The 27,219-nt window shown below is 40.9% G+C and overlaps 1 protein-coding gene across 1 annotated transcript in view; it reads right to left on the bottom strand.

Moving 5' to 3' along the window:
- Nucleotides 1-27,219, bottom strand: part of AMN1 (antagonist of mitotic exit network 1 homolog) — a 417,395-nt gene that overhangs the window by 328,650 nt on the left and 61,526 nt on the right. The window lies entirely within an intron of this gene.

Below are 27,219 nucleotides of genomic sequence, written 5' to 3'. Positions count from 1 at the left end.
AAAGTAAAACTTCTTAGTTATGGTTCACTCTTGCTGTAAGTGAACAAAGTAGCGGTGTTTATCCGCAATTACTAATATATTGTTGTCAGTTTTTCTTTATATATCCCCTTTTTTATTTACATGGAACCCAAAGATTGTCTACTAAGATGGGCACTAAGATAAACAGATACTAGTGGATAGAAGCCCTCTTCAACACATTGGTTTTTCTTTTAAATTTTTTTTTTTTTTTTTTCCCTTTACCTTCCCCCCCCAATACCTTGCCTTCTTACCCTGGACTATTCCTCTACACATAGATTCCATTGCTAATAACGATGTCTGGATTAAAGTTCCTTACTCATAACACTCAGGGCCTAAACTCCCCGACAAAAAGAAGTCTCCTACTTAACCAGCTCAGAAGGAATAAAATCGATATAGCTTTCATTCAGGAGACCCATTGGCGGCACCAGGCGGGTGAGGCCTTTAAATTTCGTAACTATTCACATATCTACGAAGCCTCCCACCACATTAAATCCAGAGGTGTAGCGATTTTGATCAGGGACTCAGTAAGTTTTGAAGAAATATATAGCGAGTTAGATCCTCAGGCGCAATATATTTTCCTCGTATGCAAGGTAAACAATATTCTTATTACCTTGGTTAATATTTATGTCCCCAACGTTAAACAGACGAAATTTCTCATAAAAAGGCTTAGCCGTGTCACAGCTATCAGACAGGGAGAATTGTGTGTGGGTGGAGACTTTAACCTCACATGGGATCCTGACATTGACAAATTAGTACCTCCTACACTTAAAAAAGATAGAACCTTGCAGTCCAAGGCAAATGCATTTCAGAAGCTGATGATTCAGTTTCAATTATATGACGCCTGGAGGGCGTTTAATACTTCAATGCGCGACTATACCTTTTATTCAAACCCTCATGGGTCATTCTCTCGGATAGACACCTTTTTTTATCTCGGCCAAACTTCTGGATAAAATTGTTGGATCCAAGGTTCTCCCGATTTCTTGGTCTGATCACCACTCTGTAACACTAGAGTTTGGACCAATTATCCCAAATGAGGGATATACATGGAGATTGGCAGACTGGCTAATCCAATCACCAGTAGATATACAAAATAGCGAAGAAGCCATTACAGACTTTTTGAAACTGAATGATGATGGCCATACGAGCACCCAGATTTTATGGTCTGCTCTTAAAGCCTACATGAGAGGCCTATATATCAAATTGGCAGCCAAGGCAAAAAGGGAGAGTGGTGGCACATTGGCAGAGCTAACGTGTAAGCTTAGAAACTGTCAACTTAAAATCTCTAGTACCTACTCTGCCGAGATCATTAATCAGATCCAAACGCTAAAAAAACAGATTAGGTGCCTAGAACTCCTGAGAGTCCAGAGGACTCTAGATAAATTCAGACAGAGATTCTATTACTGTAATAATAAACCAACTTCGTCACTAGCCGAAAAATTACGTAATCGAACCGCCCAAAAACGTATAGTGGTTATCAACAGAGGAGACTCTAAGGTTACCTCCCCGAAAGAAATTGGACTAGCCTTTTGTAAATTTTATAGTTCACTATACAATATCCAAGTACCACAAGATTGTTCAATCCCCTTGACAGAGACAATAGGCTCCTTTCTGGGGAATCTAGAGCTCCCCACTCTATCGGATGAAGATGTAAAACTTCTAAAGGCTCAAATATCTATTGAAGAGATTAAATTAGCGATCAAACAAATTAAGATAGGGAAGGCCCCTGGGCCTGATGGGTACACGGGGAAATTCTATAAAACCTTCAAACATCTAATAACGCCTATCTTGCACAGATTTTTCAACGAGATGATGACATTAGGGACGGTATCCCCAGAATTTTTGGAAGCTAATATAGTTACCCTGTTAAAACCGGACAAAGACCCTTCAGAGTGTGGGAGCTATAGACCCATCTCATTAATAAATGTCGACACTAAGCTATATTCCAAGATCTTAGCCAATCGCTTGACTAAAGTTGTGCCAACTTTGATACACGGTGACCAGGTGGGTTTCATACCGGGTCGTGAGGGACCGGATAACACCAGAAGGTTGGTCCATGTTATGTCTGAGGCTAAAAATAGACAGATTCCCCTCCTCGCCCTGTCTTTAGACGCGGAAAAGGCGTTTGACAGGGTGAGGTGGGATTACCTATGGGAGACATTGGGAAGCTTTGGTATTCCGGCACAGTTTATTAAGGCAGTGAGAACTTTATACTCCTGCCCCATGGCGGTGGTGAGAGGCGTGGGGTTTCAGTCTGAGAAATTTCAGGTGTCAAATGGAACAAGACAGGGGTGCCCTTTGTCACCCTTATTATTTGCGCTTGCGATAGAACCCCTAGCTCAAGCCATAAGAAGAAATGATAAAATTGAGGGATTCACACTCAGAGACTCTACGCATAAAATCGCACTTTTTGCGGATGATGTCACTCTTATGCTGACGTCTCCTAAGACTTCCCTGCCTGCTCTCATGGATGTCATCAAACAGTTTGGCGAACTGAGCTTCTATAAATTGAACCTGTCTAAAACTGAGGCTTTGTCGATTGGAATTCCAGGCCCAGTAGTGTCTGACATTAAGAGAAGATACAGCTTTAAATGGATGGAAGATAGCATAAAACATCTGGGGGTCTATCTGAGCCCCAATTTGTCCACAATGATAGAAAGAAATTTTGCCAACCGAATGCAAGAGTTCAAAAAGATTCTTGAATCTTGGGAGTATTCTGAAATTTCATGGTCTGGTAGGATAGCTGCGGTCAAAATGTCGTTCCTCCCAAAGATTACATACCTATTCCGATGCATTCCTATTCAAATTCCCAGATCGATAATAAACCGATTACAAAGTATGATTTCGGCCTATATCTGGAGGGGTGGGAGGCCTAGGATCTCAGGTTACGTGCTACAAAGAAATGTCAAACAAGGAGGCTTATCGGTGCCAAGTATCCTTTTGTACCACGATGCAGCTAGGTTAGCCCACATTATGGGATGGAGTACTGTTGACTCCAACCTTAGATGGCAAGAGGTGGAGAGGGACACCTTACCATTACACATGAAGCTTTCAGACTTGATATGGATTCCAGCTCACTATCGAGACAAACTTGGAATAACTCAACCAATTATAATAGATGCCCTTCAGTTTTGGGATAAAAACAGACATAGATCTCATATAGCTCCGTGGTGTCTTCAGGAAATCCATATGAATATATGGTTGGACAGAAGGGGCGTACTAGTCGAGGATATTCGAGAGGGAATAGATCATTTCTCCCTTAACTCCTTTATGACAAAACACAATATCCCTAAAAGATTCTACTTTGAAGCATTTAGATTACTTAGCTTTATTAGAAGTTGGGGACTGCAAAACAGCGAGTGGCGGAACAGGACTAGATGGGAGACGTGTTGGTCATCAGATCATAAACCTAAGGGTATGATGTCTTTCTTTTATTCCCTATTAATTGGAGAACAGGCAATAACGAAAACAGTATCACATCTAGCGTGGGAGGTAGATCTCCGGGTGTTCATTGGTGTTGGAGATTGGCATAGAGAAATGATGTTTGCTAGGAGATATCTACATTGCTCAACACTCTGGGAAACCCACTATAAAATAGTTTACAGATGGCACTTAGTGCCTAAACGCTTACACCAAATGTACCCTTCCTCCTCCCCGTTGTGTTGGAGAAATTGCGGTCAGATAGGCACTTGGATGCATGTGTGGTGGGAGTGCCCTCAGATTAGGCCTTTCTGGCGATTGTGCCTAAAATTACTAGGAGATTTACATTACAATATGCCGTCTACTCCTGCGTTTGTACTGTTGCACATGGGTCTCCCTAGAATGCCTCTGCCGAAAAAGATCTTCCTGATTTACTTCCTTACAGCAGCCAAATTAATAATTGCTAGAAAATGGAAGCAAGCTTTACCTCCCTCCATCCAGAATGTGGTTGATCAAGTCACATACATGAAACAAATGGAAAAATATGTCTATAACGTAATGGGTAAGGCTGATCTACATGCCAAGGTGTGGGAGGGTTGGTTAGAATTCTATGGGGAATAGACCAGAGAAGGTGTGAGTTGTCAAGAGTAAATTCATGCACTATATCTACACTACCTAAGCTGGGTAACCTCCACACTCTTCCTTCAGCATCCCCTCCCCTTCCTTCGCTCTCTCCACATATCTACCCTTTCCCCCCACCCCCCCCTTTTTTTTTTTTCCCCCCACATTAGGTTGGCTCTATCCCACTGGCTCATTGTGTATGCTAAATGTGATTATCCTGGGGTGCCTTTTTGTTTACATCATGTAAATAATCAGATAATGAACACATCTTTATGTTATACTTAGTTTACCATACTATAGGATGTACAAGTAGTTATGGATATTTAAACGATGAATGTTTTTTGCTTTCTGTTTGTATTATTGTTTATCTTTATGTGACATAACATAAGAAACAAAATGAAAAAGAGGTAATACCAGAATGTGATTACATAATATTATGCCAAAAGCTAATGGCTTGATAAAGGTATAGAAGTGAAATGTTTTAATCCCAATTCCTTGTACAATATTCATTATATGCTACCTTTGTATATTTGGTATTCCTCAATAAAAAACTTTGATTTAAAAAAAAAAAAAAAAAAAAGATTGAAAAAGTAGAAATCTGTCCCTTTAAGGAACTAGCTGATAACCCCTTCTCCAATCCTTCTTGGAGAAAGGACAAAATCCTAGGAATCCTGATCTTACTCCATGAGTAGCCTTTGGATTTGCACCAATAAAGATATTTACGCCATATCTTATGATACATTTTCCTAGTGACAGGCTTTCGAGCCTGAATCAAGGTATCAATGACCGACTCAGAGAATCCCCGCTTAGATAAAATCAAGCGTTCAATCTCCAGGCAGTCAGCTGCAGAGAAACTAGATTTGGATGTTGGAACGGACCCTGAATGAGAAGGTCCTGTCTCAGTGGCAGTTTCCATGGTGGCAGAGATGACATTTCCACCAGGTCTGCATACCAAGTAATGCGTGGCCACGCAGGCGCTATCAAGATTACCGAAGCCCTCTCCTGTTTGATTCTGGCAATCAGACGAAGTAGGAGAGGAAAAGGAGGAAACACATAAGTCAGGTTGAACGACCACGGTACTGCTAGAGCATCTATCAGTACTGCTTGAGGATCCCTTGATCTGGACCCGTAACAAGGAAGTTTGGCATTCTGACGAGATGCCATCAGAGCCAATTCTGGTGTGCCCCATTAATGAATCAATTGTGCAAACACCTCCGGATGGAGCTCCCACTCCCCCAGATGAAAAGTCTGACGACTTAGAAATTCTGCTTCCCAGTTCTCCACTCCTGGGATATATATTGCTGATAGATGGCAAGAGTGAGTCTCTGCCCATCGAATTATTTTGGAAACCTCCATCATCGCTAGAGAACTCTTTGTTCCCCCTTGATGATTGATATATGCTACAGTTGTGATATTGTCCGACTGGAATCTTATGAATTTGGCCGAAGCAAGCTGAGGCCACGCCTGAAGCGCGTTGAATATCGCTCTCAGTTCTAGAATATTTATTGGTAGTAGGTACTCCTCCTGAGTCCACACACCCTCAGCCTTCAGGGAATTCCAGACTACACCCCAGCCCAAGAGGCTGGCATCCGTCATCACTATGACCCATGCTGGCCTGCGGAAGCACATTCCCTGGGACAGATGATCCTGTGACAACCACCAAAGAAGAGAGTCTCTGGTCTCTAGATCCAGATTTATCCGTGGAGATAAATCTGCATAATTCCCATTCCACTGTCTGAGCATGCACAGTTGCAGTGGTCTGAGATGTAAGCGAGCAAATGGAACTATGTCCATTGCCACTACCATTAGTCCAATTACCTCCATACACTGAGCCACTGATGGCCGAGGAATGGAATGAAGTGCTCGGCAAGTGGTTAAAATCTTTGATTTTCTGACCTCCGTTAGAAAAATCTTCATGTCTACCGAGTCTATCAGAGTTCCTAGGAATGGAACTCTTGTCAGAGGAACAAGTGAATTCTTTTTTTTATGTTCACCTTCCACCCGTGAGTTCTTAGAAAAGCCAACACTATGTCCGTGTGAGATTTGGCTAGATGGTAAGTTGACGCCTGAATCAAAATATCGTCCAGATAGGGCGCCACTGCTATGCCCCGCGGCCTTAGAACCGCCAGAAGGGACCCTAGCACCTTTGTGAAAATTCTGGGAGCTGTGGCCAACTCGAAAGGAATGGCAACAAACTGGTAATGTTTGTCCAGGAAGGTGAACCTGAGGAACTGGTGATGATCTTTGTGGATAGGAATGTGAAGATACGCATCCTTCAAATCCACGGTGGTCATATATTGACCCTCCTGGATCATTGGTAAAATTGTCCGAATGGTCTCCATCTTGAAGGATGGGACTCTGAGAAATTTGTTTAGAGTTTTGAGATCTAAAATCGGTCTGAAGGTTCCCTCTTTTTTGGGAACCACGAACAGATTGGAGTAAAACCCCTGCCCCTGTTCTACTTTTGGAACTGGGCAGATTACACCCATGGTATATAGGGTCTTCTACACAGCGTAAGACTCTCTTTCTGTCTGGTTTACAGACAAACGTGAAAGATGAAATCTCCCCCTTGGGAGAGAATTTTTGAATTCTAGATGATACCCCTAGGTCACGATTTCTAATGCCCAGCAATCCTGAACGTCTCTTGCCCAAGCCTGAGCGAAGAGAGAAAGTTTGCCCCCTACTAGATCCGGTCCTGGATCGGGGGCTGCTCCTTCATGCTGTCTAGGTAGCAGCAGCGGGCTTCTTGGCCTGTTTACCTTTATTTTCAGGTCTGGTTAGGTCTCCAGACTGACTTGGATTGTGCAAAATTCCCCTCCTGCTTTGTGGCAGAGGAGGAAGTAGAGGGTCCACCTTTAAAGTTTCGATAGGAACGAAAATTATTTTGTTTGGCCCTCATTTTAACTGTCTTGTCCTGAGGAAGGGCATGGCCTTTACCTCCAGTAATGTCGGAAATGATCTCCTTCAATATCCAAAATATCATCTAATGGGGTCTCAACCTTAAGAGACTCCTCTAGAGCCTCAAACCAAAAAGCTGCTGCAGTAGTTACAGGAACAATGCACGCTATAGGTTGTAGAAGAAAACCCTGATGAATAAACAATTTCTTTAACAGACCCTCTAATTTTTTATCCATAGGATCTTTGAAAGCACAACTGTCCTCAATAGGTATAGTTGTACGCTTAGCCAGGGTAGAAATAGCTCCCTCTACCTTAGGGACCGTCTGCCAGGAATCCTGAATGGTGTCAGATATCGGAAACATTTTCTTAAAAGTAGGAGGGGGAGAGAACGGAATGCCTGGTCTATCCCATTCCTTAGTAACAATGTCCGAAATTCTTCTAGGGACTGGAAAAATAGTAAGTAGGGACTTCTAGATATTTATCTTACACAATTTCTCTGGTGGATGACAATAGGGTCACAATCATCCAGAGTCGCTAAAACCTCCCTGTTAGGGGTAATATGAACCTGACGGCAGCCATCTTGTTCCCCGCAGCCATCTTGTGATGATTAGCATCCATTTTGTAATGATTAGACTTTTATTATAGTGGTTTATTATGTAGTAAGAGATATGCTGATGTTAGGGAGACTTGCATAGATATAATAGCCCTGAGAATGACCCTGAAGATGTGCATTGTTATCTCTACAAGATGTCAAACGGCTGTGATTTGTGCTGGGCTAGGAGGCCCAGTTACTGTGTATTCCTGTAGAAATGACTCCCTAACACTCCTTTTATTCCAATTATATTTTCTATGAGTTTCTTTGTTCTTATAGAAATACCATGTGAAATGATGTAATTATGAATACGTCACTTGTTAAACCTATATGCTGTAACTCTTATTGTAAGAATATTATAATATCTAGGGAGCATATATATACATTGTATCATTTTTATATGTTATGTTTAATTGTAATGTATCTTAATGTATCTTTTCTGTATCCCTTTAATATTCAATTGTAGCTAGACACATAGTGACCTTTATACACACATTTTATATGTACTTTTGAACCATTGGGCTATGTGTGAGAAAACACTGCTGATGTAAGGAATTTTAGTTAGGTCAAAGGTAGCTATACATCAGATTGAAATATTTTGAGATCCTACATTACTCCTTTTTTCCTGTCAGTCATAAATTTACTTAATATCTTCAAGGATATCTGACAAATGTGATGTACAACTTACAGGATGCCAGATGTTTTTCCTCATCGTAGAAATGAGCTAATGACTACAGATTTCAATGTATTCTGAAAGGTATATAAGCTCGCTATCCTGAACAATAAAATTAGAGCTGTTCAACAAACATATTCTTGTGTGTTCTCTGAATGGCTCTCCAAGTACTTGAAAACACTTTGCAGGGTAGATACCAGAGTCCTGAAGCAGAGGAGAACAAGAGGGTCCTGGTCCTAGAGGAGTCTCCTAACAAATGGTGTCTAGAAGTGATAGCTTGTCAAGGGGTGAGTAAAACACTTGTTTTGCACTGTTTTTTGCTTACCCATTGTCAAACTAGAACCCTATAGGACCAGACACTCAGGTTATCTATAAAAAAAAAAATATATAGTGGGGAATGTGTATGTATGTTATGCATATCTGTGTATGTTGTGTATATATGTATATTTAAGGTGTTTTTAAGGTGTTTTTTTTTATGGAAATTTTTTGGTAAAAATTGTTTTTGGTTATAAAGTAGTATCTGAGGTTAGAGGCCTCCAAGAGATACATGATTACATGGTATCTGAGGTTAGAGTCCTCTGAATGATACATGTTAATTGTTTTTATTTATTAGATATGGTATCTGAGGTTAGAGTCCTTTTGAATGATACATATTTATTGGTTTCGGAGGTTAGAGGCCTCCAGTGACATATGATGAGGTTAGAGGCCTCCAGTGACATATGATGAGGTTAGAGTCCTCTAGAGACATATGTTTTTATTGGTTAAAATATAGTATTTTTAAGGTTAAAACGGAGTTCGAGTCTCTGTTGGAATATAAGGATTTAATGTGGTATATAGTGTTGTATGCGGTATATATGTTGTAAAATAAAGGGGTACAATTCGTAAAATTTATTGCATATTATCCATAAACTCTGGTATCAGCCTGGAAATTGTTTTGCTATCTTTATCTATGCACAATCTGTCCCTTTTAATGCTTGCTATAAACTGAACTTGCTGTATTGCATTTGTTTTTCTGCTTGCACACTTCAAATTGCTGTATTGCCTTTGCATTTTCTAATTGCTTTTAAAGTTTGCTTTTTTTTTTGCTATATACTTACTGTGCTGTTTTGTGCTTAAAATATATATTAAGTGACTGTGCATTTTATTACTGCTGCTCTTTTTGTGTTGTTAAAGAAGAAGTTTATTTCAGGCAGAAAAGCACCCACTCTAGAGAGGGAGGGGGGATCATAAAAAGATCTGTCAGTGAGCAGCTGTGTAGAGTCAGTGAAGAGAAATCTAAAAAAAACTGTTCCGTTGTATGTGTGTGCAGTAATGAAAGGGAGATTTAAGTGTAACAGATTTAATTATTTGAAATGTATTTATCTGAATTTGTGAGGAAATGGCCAATCTTTTCAGACTCAGATATATACAAATACATTTTAAAATTGGAGGAAAATTAATAAATATATGTTTTCCTGAAAAAAAAAAACAAAAAAAAAAAACACAAAGAGAGGAGGAGTGAATCTCTGGTATGCGAGATGAAATGAGCTTGTCTGTATAGCTGTATAAGACGTTTTAAGAAAATATGTTGTAATGTTATTTTATATACCTGTATTTTAAAGTCACCAGCATGTTTTAAGTACAGTATGTGGTATTCATGTGCAGTTTTAGTTTTAAATGATAATTGTGTGGCAAGTAACGGCTTTGAGAGTGGCTTTGAAAGTGCGATGGTGTGTGATTTTTTTGTCACGCTCTGGTAAAAATGAAACTGTTTTTGGAATGATTAATAGGTTGACGTATGTTGTATTTGTAAGGTCTGTGCACAGAGTTGGTGCACCCAATGACATATAGTTATAAGCTGTAATTGAAAGTTTATTTAAAAGTGCGTCCGTTTTTGTTGCAAGTAAATTAATCTGCAGGGCATGCTACAAATACAGAGGTGAAATTTGTGTGGTAAATCATACAAGCAGCCTAAATTATGGTTAGAATATACATATGTAATTTACGTAATGAATGGTTAGTCCTTAAAGGGACAGTGTACTGTAAAATTGTTTTATATTAATGTATTTGTAATGACTTGTGATATAAGCTGAATAGTTTCAAATGTAGGAGAATTTGCATTTGCAAGTTTGTGTATATATAAAGTAAATTGTAATGGGTTGAATTGTTTGTCTGTAAAATCAGAACTCAGTGTGTAGACAGAGCACTAGAAAATTGTCATTTTATTAGCAGCAATAACACTGTATTAGTAGTTTGCAAAATATATATTTTTTGGGACCTTTCTTTGTATTCTTTTTAAATCTGCCATTTAGTTAGCAGATATTTCTTTTGCAGTGTAACTGAATTCTCTCTGTAATGCAAACTAATTGATAAGTTGTCTACAATCTTAGTGTTACGATCTGTGAGACTAAAAAAAAAAAAAAAATGAAGACAAACAGAGGAGTGAAAATATTTAAAGGGATATAAAATCTGAGATTTTAAGGAAATATTTACAGAGAAGACAATGAGGTTTACTGTAAGCCTAACACTAGTATATTTAACTGTGTCAGCAGTTTCAATTAAAGATAATTTTTAATTTGAGTAAAATGTCCCTTTAACTAGCCTGCATCCCACTGTGTGTTTTTATGCTGGTTATGCTTGCTTAGGCTATTTAATGAATGTCAGTATACATGTTTATTATAAGTAAGGCCAATGACTCATTGGGAATAATTTAAAGGGGAAATAATCCCTTTATTGCCCATTCCACAGTGTTGCATGGCCAACACAGTTGTATTGGTATGCTTTTTGCCTCTGTAGTTGCCTTGTGTCTAGGGGCATTCTTCCAGCTCCCTGGTCACATGACTGTAACTGTTTATGGTCTGTTGTCTTAAATTTAGCATTGTTTTGTGCTGAATCTTAAATGACCCCCTGTGCCTGAACACAGTGTTATCTATATGGCCCACGTGTATTTTGTCTCTCTGTGTTGGAAAGAGATTTAAAAAAAGCCTGTGATAAGAGGCAGCCCTCAAAGGCTTAGAGATTAGCATATGAGCCTACCTATGTTTAGTTTAAACTAAGAACACCAAGAAAAAAATTTGATGATAAAAGTAAATTGGAAAGTTGATTAAAATTAAAAGTCCTATCTGAATAATGAAAGTTTAATTTATACTAAAATGTCCCTTTAACAGTGGATTTGCATGGTGCATGCGAGCAGGAGCTATATAGAACAGTGGCTGTATCATTATCATCTAATTATTCCCAAAATTGGATACTTAGGTGTTTGTGTGTTCTTTTGTAAATTTATGGTTAGGGATTTTATTTGTAAATATGCAACTGGAGTTTATTGATCTTCTGAGGTGATTGCATTATTAGTATGATATCATAGAATTGTACATGGTAGAATTTGCAGAACCACGGTATAGATGGTTGTTTGGGAATGGCAGAATTGGTTTTGAATTTCAGGTTAATTTTGGTTGTTAAAAGTTTGTGTCGGCTGTTCATGTTTTGTTTTGTAAAATGGACAATTGGTTTAAGTGTTTTCTAAGAGAATGTTGTGTTTTTATTTTTCGTGAATGCGTGTGGTAAGGTGCTGTATGAATGGAATATTGCATGTGGAGGTGTATTTGATTTTGCTGGCTATTGAGAATTGTATTCTGCATGCATGAGCGGAGTGGATAATTTGTCTTTTTGTTTTTTGTTATGTTGTGTTTGCATGCCACATGGGATGTTTCACGCAAACAAGGGGGAAGTATTGATGAGTATTGATGAGTATCTTTATGTGATAGGGGTGATTGTTTTTAGGTAAGAAGGTGAACCTAAAACGTTTTGAATCTTCTCTTACAATGTTATTGCCTAACCACCAGCTGTGCCCTATATTTTTCTATATTTGGTTCTTAACACTATATTTGTATTTGCAGGATGCGATCATGCAGCTGTATCCAGAAATTCAACAACACTAACGGAATTATTTTTGAGTTTTTTCCATATTTAGGTAAAATCTGTACAGATATAATTCCATAAGTGCACTCTTCAAAAGATTAAAGATTGAAAGCAAGTAAACCTTTAAAGAAAGAAAAAAAAAGAAAATGAAAGACCTTTTGTCAAGCTTGTTTTAACCACCATACTGCAGTAAAAAAGTTACTGAACTATCTTTGGATCCATTCTTTGCTTTGCATGCTGGTACCAGCCCCAGAACTGGACTCTGGGTAATCCATGACTGTCTCCTCTGATGTGTGTCTTCAGGACATAAAGACTATCCTTCTCTGGACTGTGCCTTATCGCTCGATATGGAGGTCCTGTTATGCTGTTACAGGGTCAACCAATTAAATTAGGGGAGTATTGTTTTAACTTGATTCCTTATACTGCTTGTTTTGTATTCTCTTGTAGTTGTTTTATTTTTATTGAACATATTAGGTATAAGAGGTCATATGCTTCATTGGTATTAATGCACATTGTAGTTTATGTGCTTAACATAGTAATTTTTAGATAAATGTAACTGTGAACTGTGCAGTATTGTACCCTATTGAATGGCCCACTGAGTATAAAAATATGTTTCAGAAAAATGCTGCAATATATTATAATATCTTAGACCCTTCACCCTTTAGAACATAAGGAGGACACGTCTAAGCTAGAAGTTTATAGTAAATATACAGAGAAATGTTTGTTTTAGGGAATAGCATAATTATAGTTTATGAAAGTAAATGTATTTTTCCCTTTTATTAATTAGTATGGTATCTTTTCACTTGCGTAGTATTCATGAAGTATCATTTAAAAGTGTATAGAGAAGTTGTAAATTATTCTTTGAGAAATGTCAATGTATTTAGTTTGTATTGTATATCAACAATGTTTTGTTTGATTTTAAATGACATAGGATGAAAGTGACGTTTTATTTGGACATAATTGTGATTGTATTGCGGTGTGTACTCATCCTGTACTGTTTCTGTTTGCTTCCTAGACTCCCTGTGACTCGAGTGTTTGCTTGCCATGGGTATCCACTGGTTGCCTTGTCTACCCCATGAACAAACCATCAGATTTCCGGTATCTCCCTGCGGAGGAACCGTGGATATGCACCCCTACTGCAAATGAACTGTTGGAGAACTGTGTTATAGCAAAGTGTCAAGGTGCAGCGCTCTCAAATGGACAAACACTGTTCTTAAAGTGATCAGAGGCCACCTAGAGACAGTTGTGCTGTTGCTATGTCATGCTTTAAAAGGAACTGTTGGACATATTGGGGGTGCTAGCAATGCAGGTGGAGAGATAGACGATGCAGCGTTGTTTGGGGGTAGATGGGGGGCTGGTTGGGTCTCTGTGCCGGTGGACCGGTAGTTTTGGGAAGGCTGGAAGATAGATGGAAGGTATTGGAGGGACTGTACCGATATGCAGTGACAATTAGCCTATAAAAGTATATCATAATATAAGGTTTTACTACTTTTCTATGTCAGTCTATTTTTATGTTATTCTGTTAGAATAAAAGGATGGTATGTTAGGGGTAATATGAACCTGACGGCAGCCATCTTGTTCCCCGCAGCCATCTTGTGATGATTAGCATCCATTTTGTAATGATTAGACTTTTATTATAGTGGTTTATTATGTAGTAAGAGATATGCTGATGTTAGGGAGACTTGCATAGATATAATAGCCCTGAGAATGACCCTGAAGATGTGCATTGTTATCTCTACAAGATGTCAAACGGCTGTGATTTGTGCTGGGCTAGGAGGCCCAGTTACTGTGTATTCCTGTAGAAATGACTCCCTAACACTCCTTTTATTCCAATTATATTTTCTATGAGTTTCTTTGTTCTTATAGAAATACCATGTGAAATGATGTAATTATGAATACGTCACTTGTTAAACCTATATGCTGTAACTCTTATTGTAAGAATATTATAATATCTAGGGAGCATATATATACATTGTATCATTTTTATATGTTATGTTTAATTGTAATGTATCTTAATGTATCTTTTCTGTATCCCTTTAATATTCAATTGTAGCTAGACACATAGTGACCTTTATACACACATTTTATATGTACTTTTGAACCATTGGGCTATGTGTGAGAAAACACTGCTGATGTAAGGAATTTTAGTTAGGTCAAAGGTAGCTATACATCAGATTGAAATATTTTGAGATCCTACATTACTCCTTTTTTCCTGTCAGTCATAAATTTACTTAATATCTTCAAGGATATCTGACAAATGTGATGTACAACTTACAGGATGCCAGATGTTTTTCCTCATCGTAGAAATGAGCTAATGACTACAGATTTCAATGTATTCTGAAAGGTATATAAGCTCGCTATCCTGAACAATAAAATTAGAGCTGTTCAACAAACATATTCTTGTGTGTTCTCTGAATGGCTCTCCAAGTACTTGAAAACACTTTGCAGGGTAGATACCAGAGTCCTGAAGCAGAGGAGAACAAGAGGGTCCTGGTCCTAGAGGAGTCTCCTAACACTCCCTGAGTAACAAGTAGAGGTGTTCAAGCTTAAACTTAAAGGCCGTCATATCTGAATCTGTTTGAGGGAACATCTTTCCTCAATCAGAAAGTTCTCCGTCAGACAGCAATTCCCCCACCCCCAAATCAGAACACTGTGAGGGTACATCGGAGATGGCCAATAAAGGATCAGAGGGCTCCGCATTTACTCTAATACCGGACCTACTGCGCTTACCCTGTAAACCAAGCAGTTTAGATAATACCTCTGTAAGGGTAGTAGACATAACTGCAGCCAAATCTTGCAGGGTGAAAGAATTAGACGCACTAGAAGTACTTGGCGTCGCTTGGGCGGGCGTTAAAGGTTGTGACACTTGGGGAGAAGTAGATGGCATAACCTGATTCTCTTCTGACTGAGAATCATCCTGAGACATACTTTTATCAGCTAAAATATGTTCTTTGCAATGTAAGGCCCTTTCAGTACATTTGAAGTGGGGGTTCCACAATGGCTTCTAAACACATAGAACATTGGCTTTCCTCAATGTCAGACATGTTAAAACAGGCTAGTAATGACCACAAACAGACTTGAAAACACTTTACTTTGTGAAAAAAATAACAATCTGAAAAAACGGTACTGCGCCTTTAAGAGAAAAAAAGCATACAATTTTTCCAAAACTGCTTTAAAACGATAAAATTATCACAATTTTATGATAAATGTATCCCAACTTGTCAGCTAAGCTTGCCCCACAAGGAAAGAATACTTAACCCTTAAGACAAAAAACGTACTAAAAAAACGTTATATTTAAACAAAAACACCCCCTGCACCTCACCCCAGCCGTGCTGTGGCGCCTACCTGCCCTCAGGGGTCTGCAAAATCGGATTAACCCTCCGATTAGGCCCAAACTGTCCTGAAAGGCCCACCGGAGTTGGAGCTTGCTGCTTGCAAGGGAAAAACAACTGCGCAACTGAGGCGCCAAAATAGGCCCCGCCCATCTCACTCGATGTCTCACAGCCTTAACAATAACCGCACCAGAGTGGTCTAAAACCTAGCCATGTGGGTTCATATACCCATCAAAGTGAAGCCATGTGTACCCTCCATTATTAAAATAAAGTCAAAATGTTTACCACCAAAAACGTTATCTTTAACTCCCAACATAGAAACGTTTGCCCACAAACATCATATCATCAGTGTCAACCATTTTTTATAGCCCAATATACAGGTCCAGTAATACCCCTCTCTATACATTAGGATTACTGCTTACCCTTTCCCTCATGGGGATACTGTCAGCCAATTCTGAAATAACACAGTCTCTCCAGAAAAAAATGATTGAACATACCTCAATGCTTGTAGCATGAAAAACGTTCCTCACACTGAAGTTTCTTAAGTACTCCTCAGCCATTCTGTGGGAACTACTCTGGATCTTAGTAATGACTGCTAAGATCATCAGTCTCCAGGCAGAAGTCTTCATCCATCTGCTGCCTGGGAAAAAAATAGTACTCACCGATACCATTTAAAATAAAAAAGTCTTGCTTGAAGAAAATAAAAACTTACATTTTATCACCTCTTTCACTTTACCCTTCCTATTAGTTAGAGTAGGCAAAGAGAATGACTGGGTGTGGAGTCAAGGGAGGAGCTATATAGACAGCTCTGCTGTGGTGCTCTTTGCCACTTCCTGTTAGCAGGAGGATAATATCCCACAAGGATGAATCCGTGGACTCGTCGTATCTTATAGAAGAAAATTGTTTTGTAATTTTCCCTATGGTTCTTGCACCCAGACCTGTCTGGGGTTAACTGCCTGCGACTCTGGGGACAGCACAGCTTCCTGTGAGTGCCCGTGAGCACCCAGGGCTGAGCATGCTGCAGGTTCATGGGATGTGTTGTAGAAAAACCAGCGAGACCTCCAGGCGTTAAATCAAATGACTTTATTGGAGAAAACAATAAAACAGCATAAAAGCTATTGCCCTTGCATAAGGGGTATACTGAACGGGTCCTACGCGTTTCGGCAGCCCTCTGCCTTATTCATGGATGAATAAGGCAGAGGGCTGCCGAAACGCGTAGGACCCGTTCAGTATACCCCTTATGCAAGGGCAATAGCTTTTATGCTGTTTTATTGTTTTCTCCAATAAAGTAATTTGATTTAACGCCTGGAGGTCTCGCTGGTTTTTCTACAATTACGTCTATCTACCCTTTCCAGTTTGAGCCTTGGCGTATACCGGAGCAGCAGTGGTTGGATTGGTGTTCGGTGAAGTGACGTCTTTACGCAAAGCAAGGAAGACTGCATCAGGAAGACAACGTGTGCTACGGTCGGTAGCGAGAAACACGCTAACGCTGAAACTCACCCGGCATTTGCATCGAAGAGGTTAGTGCAGAGGAGGCCGGCGGAGACGGGATCCTCAGTAAAGCTGGGAAAAACCGTATGATTACTCCGCAACCGCACAGTGGGGCCACGATCACGGCACAACCTGAACGCTGCCGGGTGAGTCACTTTACATATTCTTCCATTTATTCCCAACATTAAAAAGCCTGGAGCTGCAAAGGGAGACGCTTTTGTGTATTCATGGGATGTGTACCTGGTCCGGTATGAGAGTGCAGTCCCCTTCCATGTTTTGTATATGTCTAGGGTGATTACATAAGCCTGTGCACGCTTCCCTTGTTCCCAGTTTGTTTGGATTTGAGAGCTTGCAATGTGTGGCTGTTTTAGGGTCCCAGGTAGAGCTTGTAAGTTAGTGATGGACTTTCTCTGTGTGTTGTATTAATTTTTTTTTTGTAATTTTCCCTATGGTTCTTGCACCCAGACCTTTCTGGGGTTAACTGCCTGTGACTCTGGAAACAGCACAGCTTCTTGTGAGTGCCCGTGAGAACCCAGGGCTGAGCATGTTGCAGGGTCATAGGATGTGTACCCGGTCCGGTATGAGAGTGCAGTCACCTTCCGTGTTTTGTATATGTCTAGGGTGATTACATAAGCCTGTGCACCATTCCCTTGTTCTCAGTTTGGTTGGATTTGAGAGCTTACATTGTGTGGCTGTTTTAGGGTACGAGGTATTGGAAAGGACCTTGATGTGGTACCTGGGCTTGTCCAATTTGGCCAAATGCGGTAACTAACCTTTCCATTTTTGCTTTTAAATCTTAGCTGAGAGCTTGTAAGTGAGTGCGGGACTTTCTCTGTGTGTTGTATTAATTTGTTTTGTAATTTTCCCTATGGTTCTTGCACCCAGACCTGTCTGGGGTTAACTGCCTGTGACTCTGAGGACAGCACAGCTTCCTGTGAGTGCCCGTGAGCACCCAGGGCTGAGCATGTTGCAGGGTCATGGGATGTGTACCCGGTCCGGTATGAGAGTGCAGTCCCCTTCCGTGTTTTGTGTATATATGTATATATATATATATATATATATATATATATATATAAAAATAAAAGTATCCACAACAAGTGCACTCACTGTGACTTAAGGCACCTGCCGGGGTGCTGCGTAGAAAACATATGGTAATATCAATCAACCCCAAAAGGTAGAGAAAACGCTTCACTTTCCGGTCTTAGCAAAGTTCCTTTATTAGGTATCCAGCATCAATCAGAAAATCCCCCAAACGTTTCGATACCAGTTGGTATCTTTGTCAATGGGCAATCAAAACATATTTATCCCTTCTGTAAAGTTCTAAGATTACCCGGGTAAACCTGACATTACCCAAGCAGCTGTGGGTAAAGCTCGATGTAATGTAATTCCCCAATCTACATTTTTTTTCCTGCTTCTGCCTGGGGGGCTCAAGGAAGGCGCACTGCCGATCCTCTTGCATTCACCCCAAGTGAACCTTTGGGAATGAGGTTTACAAGGGAGCTAAAAAAGATAGTGTGAATTACAGTGCATTGTATACAGTATATGATATATATGATGCGGTGACTTAATGCTGTCTGAGAAGATTTATCATGTTACATCTGGCTTTACCCACAGCTGCTTGGGTAATGTCAGGTTTACCTGGGTAATGCTAGGATTATCCAATTTCTTACTTTACCAGCAACATATATAAAAAACTACTTTTTTTTTGCAAACTTTGGGATTCTCACTGAAACTATTGACACACAACTACTACAGTCATAAGACAAACAATTGTTTCTATTGCTTCTATGGGATCCCCTTTGCTCAGAAATAGCAGACATACATGGCTTTTCCATTGGTTTTTGGTACTTAGAAAGCCACAAATTGCAGCTGTGCACCACACTTCTGAAATCTTGGCATTGAAAGGGTTAATCATTCAGTCACTTAGCTATTAAGGGTAATATTTGCTGTAGTGAAGGGATTATCCTTCTCACCTGACAACTCTCTCCCCCTGATCCAAAATGGCTCTGCCCCACCCCCCCACACACTGGTCATCACTACCTTAGGTACTGGCAGACTGTCTGTTTTGTTTGTTTTTTTGTTTTAAATAAAACATATTTTTCTGGAGTGTAGGGATCCTTCCTGACCCTCTCCCATTCTCCCACAAACAGCTCTCTTACCCCCACCCCCACACTATTTTCTGCCATCTTTGTTACTGGCAGTCAATGTGGCTGGTTCCCATTTTACAATGTTCTCCCCAAAAAGGGAACCAATGTGCTCAGCACCCGCATATTATTCGTCTTGGACTTAAATTGGGTACATTTTCATTTCTGACTGTACCCTGATTGAGATTCTCTAATCCATTGCTTGGCTGATTGGATACCTGTTGCTGACCTGCACTGTCTATTGATTCTGGCCTTGTTTTGTCCTCTGCTACCTCTCAAGGCAGTTACCTTACCTGTAGCTGATACTGGATTTTTGTATCTTTGTCTATCTCTTCAGTGCCTTCACGGCTCCTAACTTTTCTTGAATATCTGCCAGACATTTAGACTTGTCGTTGTCTTGACACTATTTTTAGAGGCCTTGTGTCACTCTGTCGAAATCCTACTTCATTCTCTTGATTTGACAAATGTTTGACATTTGTGGGCATCTTATCTTTATTTTTTCCCTATAAACATGACATTTGAGAGGCTGGTTAAAAAAAAAGAGTGTATTATTTGCTTGTATAATTCATACAAAAGGATATTCACAGCGCAACTAATGGCTACAGTTGTTAATCGTAGGGCTTGTAGTAAATCTGGGGATAGAGAACAAGGATGATAAATATTATTCCCCACTGGCAAAGATAAGGCAATAAATACCAGAATAATAATGATCAAACAGTAAAATCACACAGTATTAATACAAATGATCAAGTAGTGGTAGTGGTAGAACTAGCTAGTTAAAGTACATTATGTGCATACAAAGGTTTGTTACAGGTTTCTTTTTAGTACAGACAGTATAACTCAGTTCCAAAAGGTAAGTCTGTAGATATGTAACAGATAGTAGAAAATCCAATCTGTCGGGTGCTGCCAAACTCAGGTGTGTCACATACACTCTCTACTAGGGAAATCTGCAGCAAAACAAGCGAAAAAGGCGCAACCCCACATCAAGGTAGAATTACACTTTATTTGGAGCACACTTACGGTTAAAAACACTCAGAAGAGGTTAAGTAAAAATCTGCTATAGCAAACACAGGAGTACCAGAATTTGCCACAGCTGAAAAAGGTTGCAATAGATTCTGTCAGCAGCTACCTGCCGCAGTTCCGCTCTCAACGCGTTCTGTTTGCTCCTTGGCGAACTTTCTCAAGAGGAATACAGCAAATACTGGTAGTCCTGTATTTGCTGAATACGGCGCTGCTACAAGTAAGGAACATTATGTAAATATGCTGACAGTAAGCAGAAAAAATACAGTACTGGTCCTGTTACTAGCAAACTTGTAAATCACGAGCACAAGACAAAATGAAATCTCTGGAAGTTGTAGTTTCCCTTTACTAGCTACAAGATTTTGTTACATTGTTGCTGGAATCCAGGAAATGCCTAGCTAGTGAAAGCTTCTGCCGCGCAGAATGATCGTTTATGCATTGAAGGGACACTAAACCCACATTTTCTTTCTTTGATGATTCAGATAGAGAATGAAATTTTAAGCAACTTTCTAATGTACTCCTATTATGATTTTTTCTTCATTCTCTTGCTATCTTTATTTTAAAAGCAGGAATGTAAATCTTAGCAGCCAGCCCATTTTAGGTTCAGCACCATGGATAGCGCTTGCTTATTTGATGCTTTCATTTATCCACCAATAAGCAAGCATAACCCAAGTTTCTCAACCAAAAATGGGCCGGCTCCTATGCATCATATTCCCGCTTTTTAAATAAAGATAGCAAGAGAACGATGAAAATGTGATAATAGGAGTAAATTAGAAAGTTGCTTAAAATTGCATGCTCTATCTGAATCATGAAAGAAAAAATTTGGGTTTAGTGTCCCTTTAAGGTTGTGTGGGGGCATTTTACAAAATGCTGTGAGCTTCTCCCAAAATCTGACGGGCACTGCGCCCAGGAATTAGACTCTCGGGAGAACACTGATATAGTGCGCCAGACACATGCATGCTCCTGAACTTATGTCCCTGATATTCAACAAAAGATACCAAGAGAACTAAGCAAATTTGACAATAGAAGTAAATTAGAAAGTTGTTTAAAATTGCACACTCTATCTGAATCATGAAAGAACAATTTGGAGTTTATGTCCCTTTAAAACTTTAAATAAAAAGAACTGCACACAGGGTGATTTTTTATTTTTGTGTTACATTTTACAAAAATGGTACACAAACGGTATGTCTGAGAAAAAATATTGCAAACATGCTGACAGACTAACCACAGACTGTTCAAAAATAATCAAACCAGAAACTACTTATTTCTGTAAAAGAAAACAATAGCAAGGTAGCTGTAACCATAAAAATAGAAATTATGATATGAGTTATGCCCATTTTATACAATCTACACTACTAGTCGAAAGATTTTGAACCCTCCATTTTCCAGTTGTTGATTACTTACAAACTAGTCCTAAAGCCAGTGTACACAGGTCATTTTTTGCAGTACAGCGGTCCCACCCCTTGCTCTCTCTCTCTATCCCCCCTCTCTTTCTCCCCTCTCTTTTGCTCTCTCTCTCCCCTCTCTTTTGCTCTTTCTCTCCCCCCCTCTCTTTTGCTCTCTCTCTTCCCCCTCTCTTTTGCTCTCTCTCCCCCTATTTTGCTGTCTCTCTCCCCCTCTTTTGCTCTTTCTCTTCCCCCTCTCGTTTGCTCTCTCTTCCCCCTCTCGTTTGCTCTCTATCTCTCTCCTCTCTTTTGTGCTCTCTCCCCCCTCTCTTTTGTGCTCTCTCCCCCCTCTCTTTTGTGCACTCTTCCCCTCTCTTTTGCTATCTCTCTCCCTCTCTTTATCCCCCTTCTTCTGCTCTAGTCTCTCTATCCCCTCTCTTTAGAGCTCTCCTGTCTTGGCAGTTGGCCCCGGCATCTGGCCCCGCCAGCGTCACGCCCGGGCCCCGCCCGCATCGCACCCGCTCGGCCACGCCCACTCCACCACACACCAGATCAGTTGGAAGGCCAGGTGTGTTTGTCCTTGCGCGCATGACAGCTTCGTACAAACACACTTGGCCTTTTATTATATAGGATGCTCTGTCTGCATAAAAGCAGTGCTGGAACAGACTTAGTGCTACACCCACTTTACTTCTATCATCAAATTTGCTTTGTTCCTCTGGTATTCTTTGTTGAAGAGATACCTAGGTAGGCGTCTGAAGCACTACATAGGAGGAAATAGTGCTGCCATCTAGTGCTCTTACAAATGGATAACATTCTTGCAAAACTGCTGCCAAATAGTGTTTCAAATATGGGCAGACTCCTGATCTTACATCCCTGCTTTTCAACACAAGATAACAAGAGAATGAAGAAAATGCGATAATAGAAGTAATTTAGAAAGTTGTTTAAAATCGCATGCTCTAGGGCCTATCTATCAAGCTCCGAACGGAGCTTGATGGCCCGTGTTTCTGACTCGCCAGAAACACAAGTTATGGAGCAGCGGTCACAGAGACCACTGCTCCATAACCCTGTCCGTCTGCTCTGAGCAGGCGGACAGGAATCGCCGGAATTCAACCCGATCAAGTACGATCGGGTTGATTGACACCCCCTGCTGGCGGCCCATTGGCTGCAAGTCTGCAGGGGGCGGCGTTGCACCAGCAGCTCTTGCGTATTGCTCTCCGCATTCAGCGATGTCTTGCGGACCTGATCCGCACTGTTGGATCAGGTCCGCAAGACATTTGTTAAATTGGCCTCTACATCTGAATTATTAAAGAAAAAAATTGGGTTTCATATATCTTTAAGCATTATTTGGACTGCATAGTATTTTTTATCATAAGGGCAAGAAAAAGACAGTTAACAAAAAGACAGACAGACTACTGTAACCCTTAAAAGTGAAGGAGAAATTGCAAAGAAAGCCAAGGTGTTAGTGAGTAGAGTTTCCAACACCATCAAAAGGCACTTGAGAAAAGGAGAGATGAGATCTGGCAGACCAAAAGCACAACAAAATCAGAAGACAAGTTTCTGAGAGTCAACAACTTGTGCAATAGGTGGCACACTGAACATTAGGCTTCAAGCACATCTTAACATTAGTCAAAGTAAGCAATTAGTCTCACTTTCACCTGTGAAGAGAAGACTTCAAGAGGCAGGTTTGCCAGGTTAAGTGGAATTAAGAAAGCTGTTGCCTGGGCCAAGAGTCATCGTCAGTGGACTACTCAAGACTGATACAAGGTATTATGGACTGATGAATCTAAATTTAAAATCTTTGGTTCATCACCCAGAATTTTTTATACATTATTAAAAGGATAGTTCCTCATTGTGTGACACCAACTGTCAAACATGAAAGAGGAAGCATGATGGTTGTTAAGCTCTTTTTCTGGACCCAGAGTCAGCAAATTGCTTAGAGTGAATAGCATCCTGAATTAAAAAGATTTCTACAGCATTTTGCTACATGTAATAGTTATTCAGCAAAAAGACTGCTGTGAAAAACTATGCGCTGGATTAAGATCAGGCTTCGCATAAAAAACAGGCAATCCCAAAGCCTGGGAAGTTAAAGATACAGAGAAAAAAATGATATATGTGAGCGCCTGTGTATAAAACACTGGCTTAAGACCTTATTGTGTGGCAATATTTTAAAAAACAGAATTTATGTTTACCTGATAAATTTCTTTCTCCAACGGTGTGTCCGGTCCACGGCGTCATCCTTACTTGTGGGATATTCTCTTCCCCAACAGGAAATGGCAAAGAGCCCAGCAAAGCTGGTCACATGATCCCTCCTAGGCTCCGCCTACCCCAGTCATTCGACCGACGTTAAGGAGGAATATTTGCATAGGAGAAACCATATGGTACCGTGGTGACTGTAGTTAAAGAAAATAAATTATCAGACCTGATTAAAAAACCAGGGCGGGCCGTGGACCGGACACACCGTTGGAGAAAGAAATTTATCAGGTAAACATAAATTCTGTTTTCTCCAACATAGGTGTGTCCGGTCCACGGCGTCATCCTTACTTGTGGGAACCAATACCAAAGCTTTAGGACACGGATGAAGGGAGGGAGCAAATCAGGTCACCTAAATGGAAGGCACCACGGCTTGCAAAACCTTTCTCCCAAAAATAGCCTCAGAAGAAGCAAAAGTATCAAACTTGTAAAATTTGGTAAAAGTGTGCAGTGAAGACCAAGTCGCTGCCCTACATATCTGATCAACAGAAGCCTCGTTCTTGAAGGCCCATGTGGAAGCCACAGCCCTAGTGGAATGAGCTGTGATTCTTTCGGGAGGCTGCCGTCCGGCAGTCTCGTAAGCCAATCTGATGATGCTTTTAATCCAAAAAGAGAGAGAGGTAGAAGTTGCTTTTTGACCTCTCCTTTTACCTGAATAAACAACAAACAAGGAAGATGTTTGTCTAAAATCCTTAGTAGCATCTAAATAGAATTTTAGAGCGCGAACAACATCCAAATTGTGCAACAAACGTTCCTTCTTTGAAACTGGTTTCGGACACAGAGAAGGTACGATAATCTCCTGGTTAATGTTTTTGTTAGAAACAACTTTTGGAAGAAAACCAGGTTTAGTACGTAAAACCACCTTATCTGCATGGAACACCAGATAAGGAGGAGAACACTGCAGAGCAGATAATTCTGAGACTCTTCTAGCAGAAGAAATCGCAACTAAAAACAAAACTTTCCAAGATAATAACTTAATATCAACGGAATGTAAGGGTTCAAACGGAACCCCCTGAAGAACTGAAAGAACTAAATTGAGACTCCAAGGAGGAGTCAAAGGTTTGTAAACAGGCTTGATTCTAACCAGAGCCTGAACAAAGGCTTGAACATCTGGCACAGCTGCCAGCTTTTTGTGAAGTAATACCGACAAGGCAGAAATCTGTCCCTTCAGGGAACTTGCAGATAATCCTTTTTCCAATCCTTCTTGAAGGAAGGATAGAATTCTAGGAATCTTAACCTTGTCCCAAGGGAATCCTTTAGATTCACACCAACAGATATATTTTTTCCAAATTTTGTGGTAAATCTTTCTAGTTACAGGCTTTCTGGCCTGAACAAGAGTATCGATAACAGAATCTGAGAATCCTCGCTTCGATAAAATCAAGCGTTCAATCTCCAAGCAGTCAGCTGGAGTGAAACCAGATTCGGATGTTCGAACGGACCCTGAACAAGAAGGTCTCGTCTCAAAGGTAGCTTCCAAGGTGGAGCCGATGACATATTCACCAGATCTGCATACCAAGTCCTGCGTGGCCACGCAGGAGCTATCAAGATCACCGACGCCCTCTCCTGATTGATCCTGGCTACCAGCCTGGGGATGAGAGGAAATGGCGGGAACACATAAGCTAGTTTGAAGGTCCAAGGTGCTACTAGTGCATCCACTAGAGCCGCCTTGGGATCCCTGGATCTGGCCCCGTAGCAAGGAACTTTGAAGTTCTGACGAGAGGCCATCAGATCCATGTCTGGAATGCCCCACAGGTGAGTGACTTGGGCAAAGATTTCCGGATGGAGTTCCCACTCCCCCGGATGCAATGTCTGACGACTCAGAAAATCCGCTTCCCAATTTTCCACTCCTGGGATATGGATAGCAGACAGGTGGCAGGAGTGAGACTCCGCCCATAGAATGATTTTGGTCACTTCTTCCATCGCTAGGGAACTCCTTGTTCCCCCCTGATGGTTGATGTACGCAACAGTTGTCATGTTGTCTGATTGAAACCGTATGAACTTGGTCCTCGCTAGCCGAGGCCAGGCCTTGAGAGCATTGAATATCGCTCTCAGTTCCAGAATATTTATCGGTAGAAGAGATTCTTCCCGAGACCAAAGACCCTGAGCTTTCAGGGATCCCCAGACCGCGCCCCAGCCCATCAGACTGGCGTCGGTCGTGACAATGACCCACTCTGGTCTGCGGAACGTCATCCCTTGAGACAGATTGTCCAGGGACAGCCACCAACGGAGTGAGTCTCTGGTCCTGTGATTTACTTGTATCTTCGGAGACAAGTCTGTATAGTCCCCATTCCACTGACTGAGCATGCACAGTTGTAATGGTCTTAGATGAATGCGCGCAAAAGGAACTATGTCCATTGCCGCTACCATCAACCCGATCACTTCCATGCACTGAGCTATGGAAGGAAGAGGAACGGAATGAAGTATCCGACAAGAGTCTAGAAGTTTTGTTTTTCTGGCCTCTGTTAGAAAGATCCTCATTTCTAAGGAGTCTATAATTGTTCCCAAGAAGGGAACCCTTGTAGACGGGGATAGAGAACTCTTTTCCACGTTCACTTTCCAGCCGTGAGATCTGAGAAAGGCCAGGACAATGTCCGTGTGAGCCTTTGCTTGAGGAAGGGACGACGCTTGAATCAGAATGTCGTCCAGGTAAGGTACTACTGCAATGCCCCTTGGTCTTAGCACCGCTAGAAGGGACCCTAGTACCTTTGTGAAAATCCTTGGAGCAGTGGCTAATCCGAAAGGAAGCGCCACGAACTGGTAATGTTTGTCCAGGAATGCAAACCTTAGGAACCGATGATGTTCCTTGTGGATAGGAATATGTAGATACGCATCCTTTAAATCCACCGTGGTCATGAATTGACCCTCCTGGATGGAAGGAAGAATAGTTCGAATGGTTTCCATCTTGAAAGATGGAACCTTGAGAAACTTGTTTAAGATCTTGAGATCTAAGATTGGTCTGAACGTTCCCTCTTTTTTGGGAACTATGAACAGATTGGAGTAGAACCCCATCCCTTGTTCTCTTATTGGAACAGGATGAATCACTCCCATTTTTAACAGGTCTTCTACACAATGTAAGAACGCCTGTCTTTTTATGTGGTCTGAAGACAACTGAGACCTGTGGAACCTCCCCCTTGGGGGAAGTCCCTTGAATTCCAGGAGATAACCCTGGGAGACTATTTCTAGCGCCCAAGGATCCAGAACATCTCTTGCCCAAGCCTGAGCAAAGAGAGAGAGTCTGCCCCCCACCAGATCCGGTCCCGGATCGGGGGCTAATATTTCATGCTGTCTTGGTAGCAGTGGCAGGCTTCTTGGCCTGCTTTCCCTTGTTCCAGCCTTGCATTGGTCTCCAAGCTGGCTTGGCTTGAGAAGTATTACCCTCTTGCTTAGAGGACGTAGCACTTTGGGTTGGTCCGTTTTTACGAAAGGGACGAAAATTAGGTCTATTTTTCGCCTTGAAAGGCCGATCCTGAGGAAGGGCGTG

Source organism: Bombina bombina, chromosome 6, assembly GCF_027579735.1.
Source record: "Bombina bombina isolate aBomBom1 chromosome 6, aBomBom1.pri, whole genome shotgun sequence".
NCBI lineage: Eukaryota > Metazoa > Chordata > Amphibia > Anura > Bombinatoridae > Bombina > Bombina bombina.
Note: the sequence above shows the minus strand (reverse complement) of the source record. Positions and strands in the feature narration are given on the sequence as shown.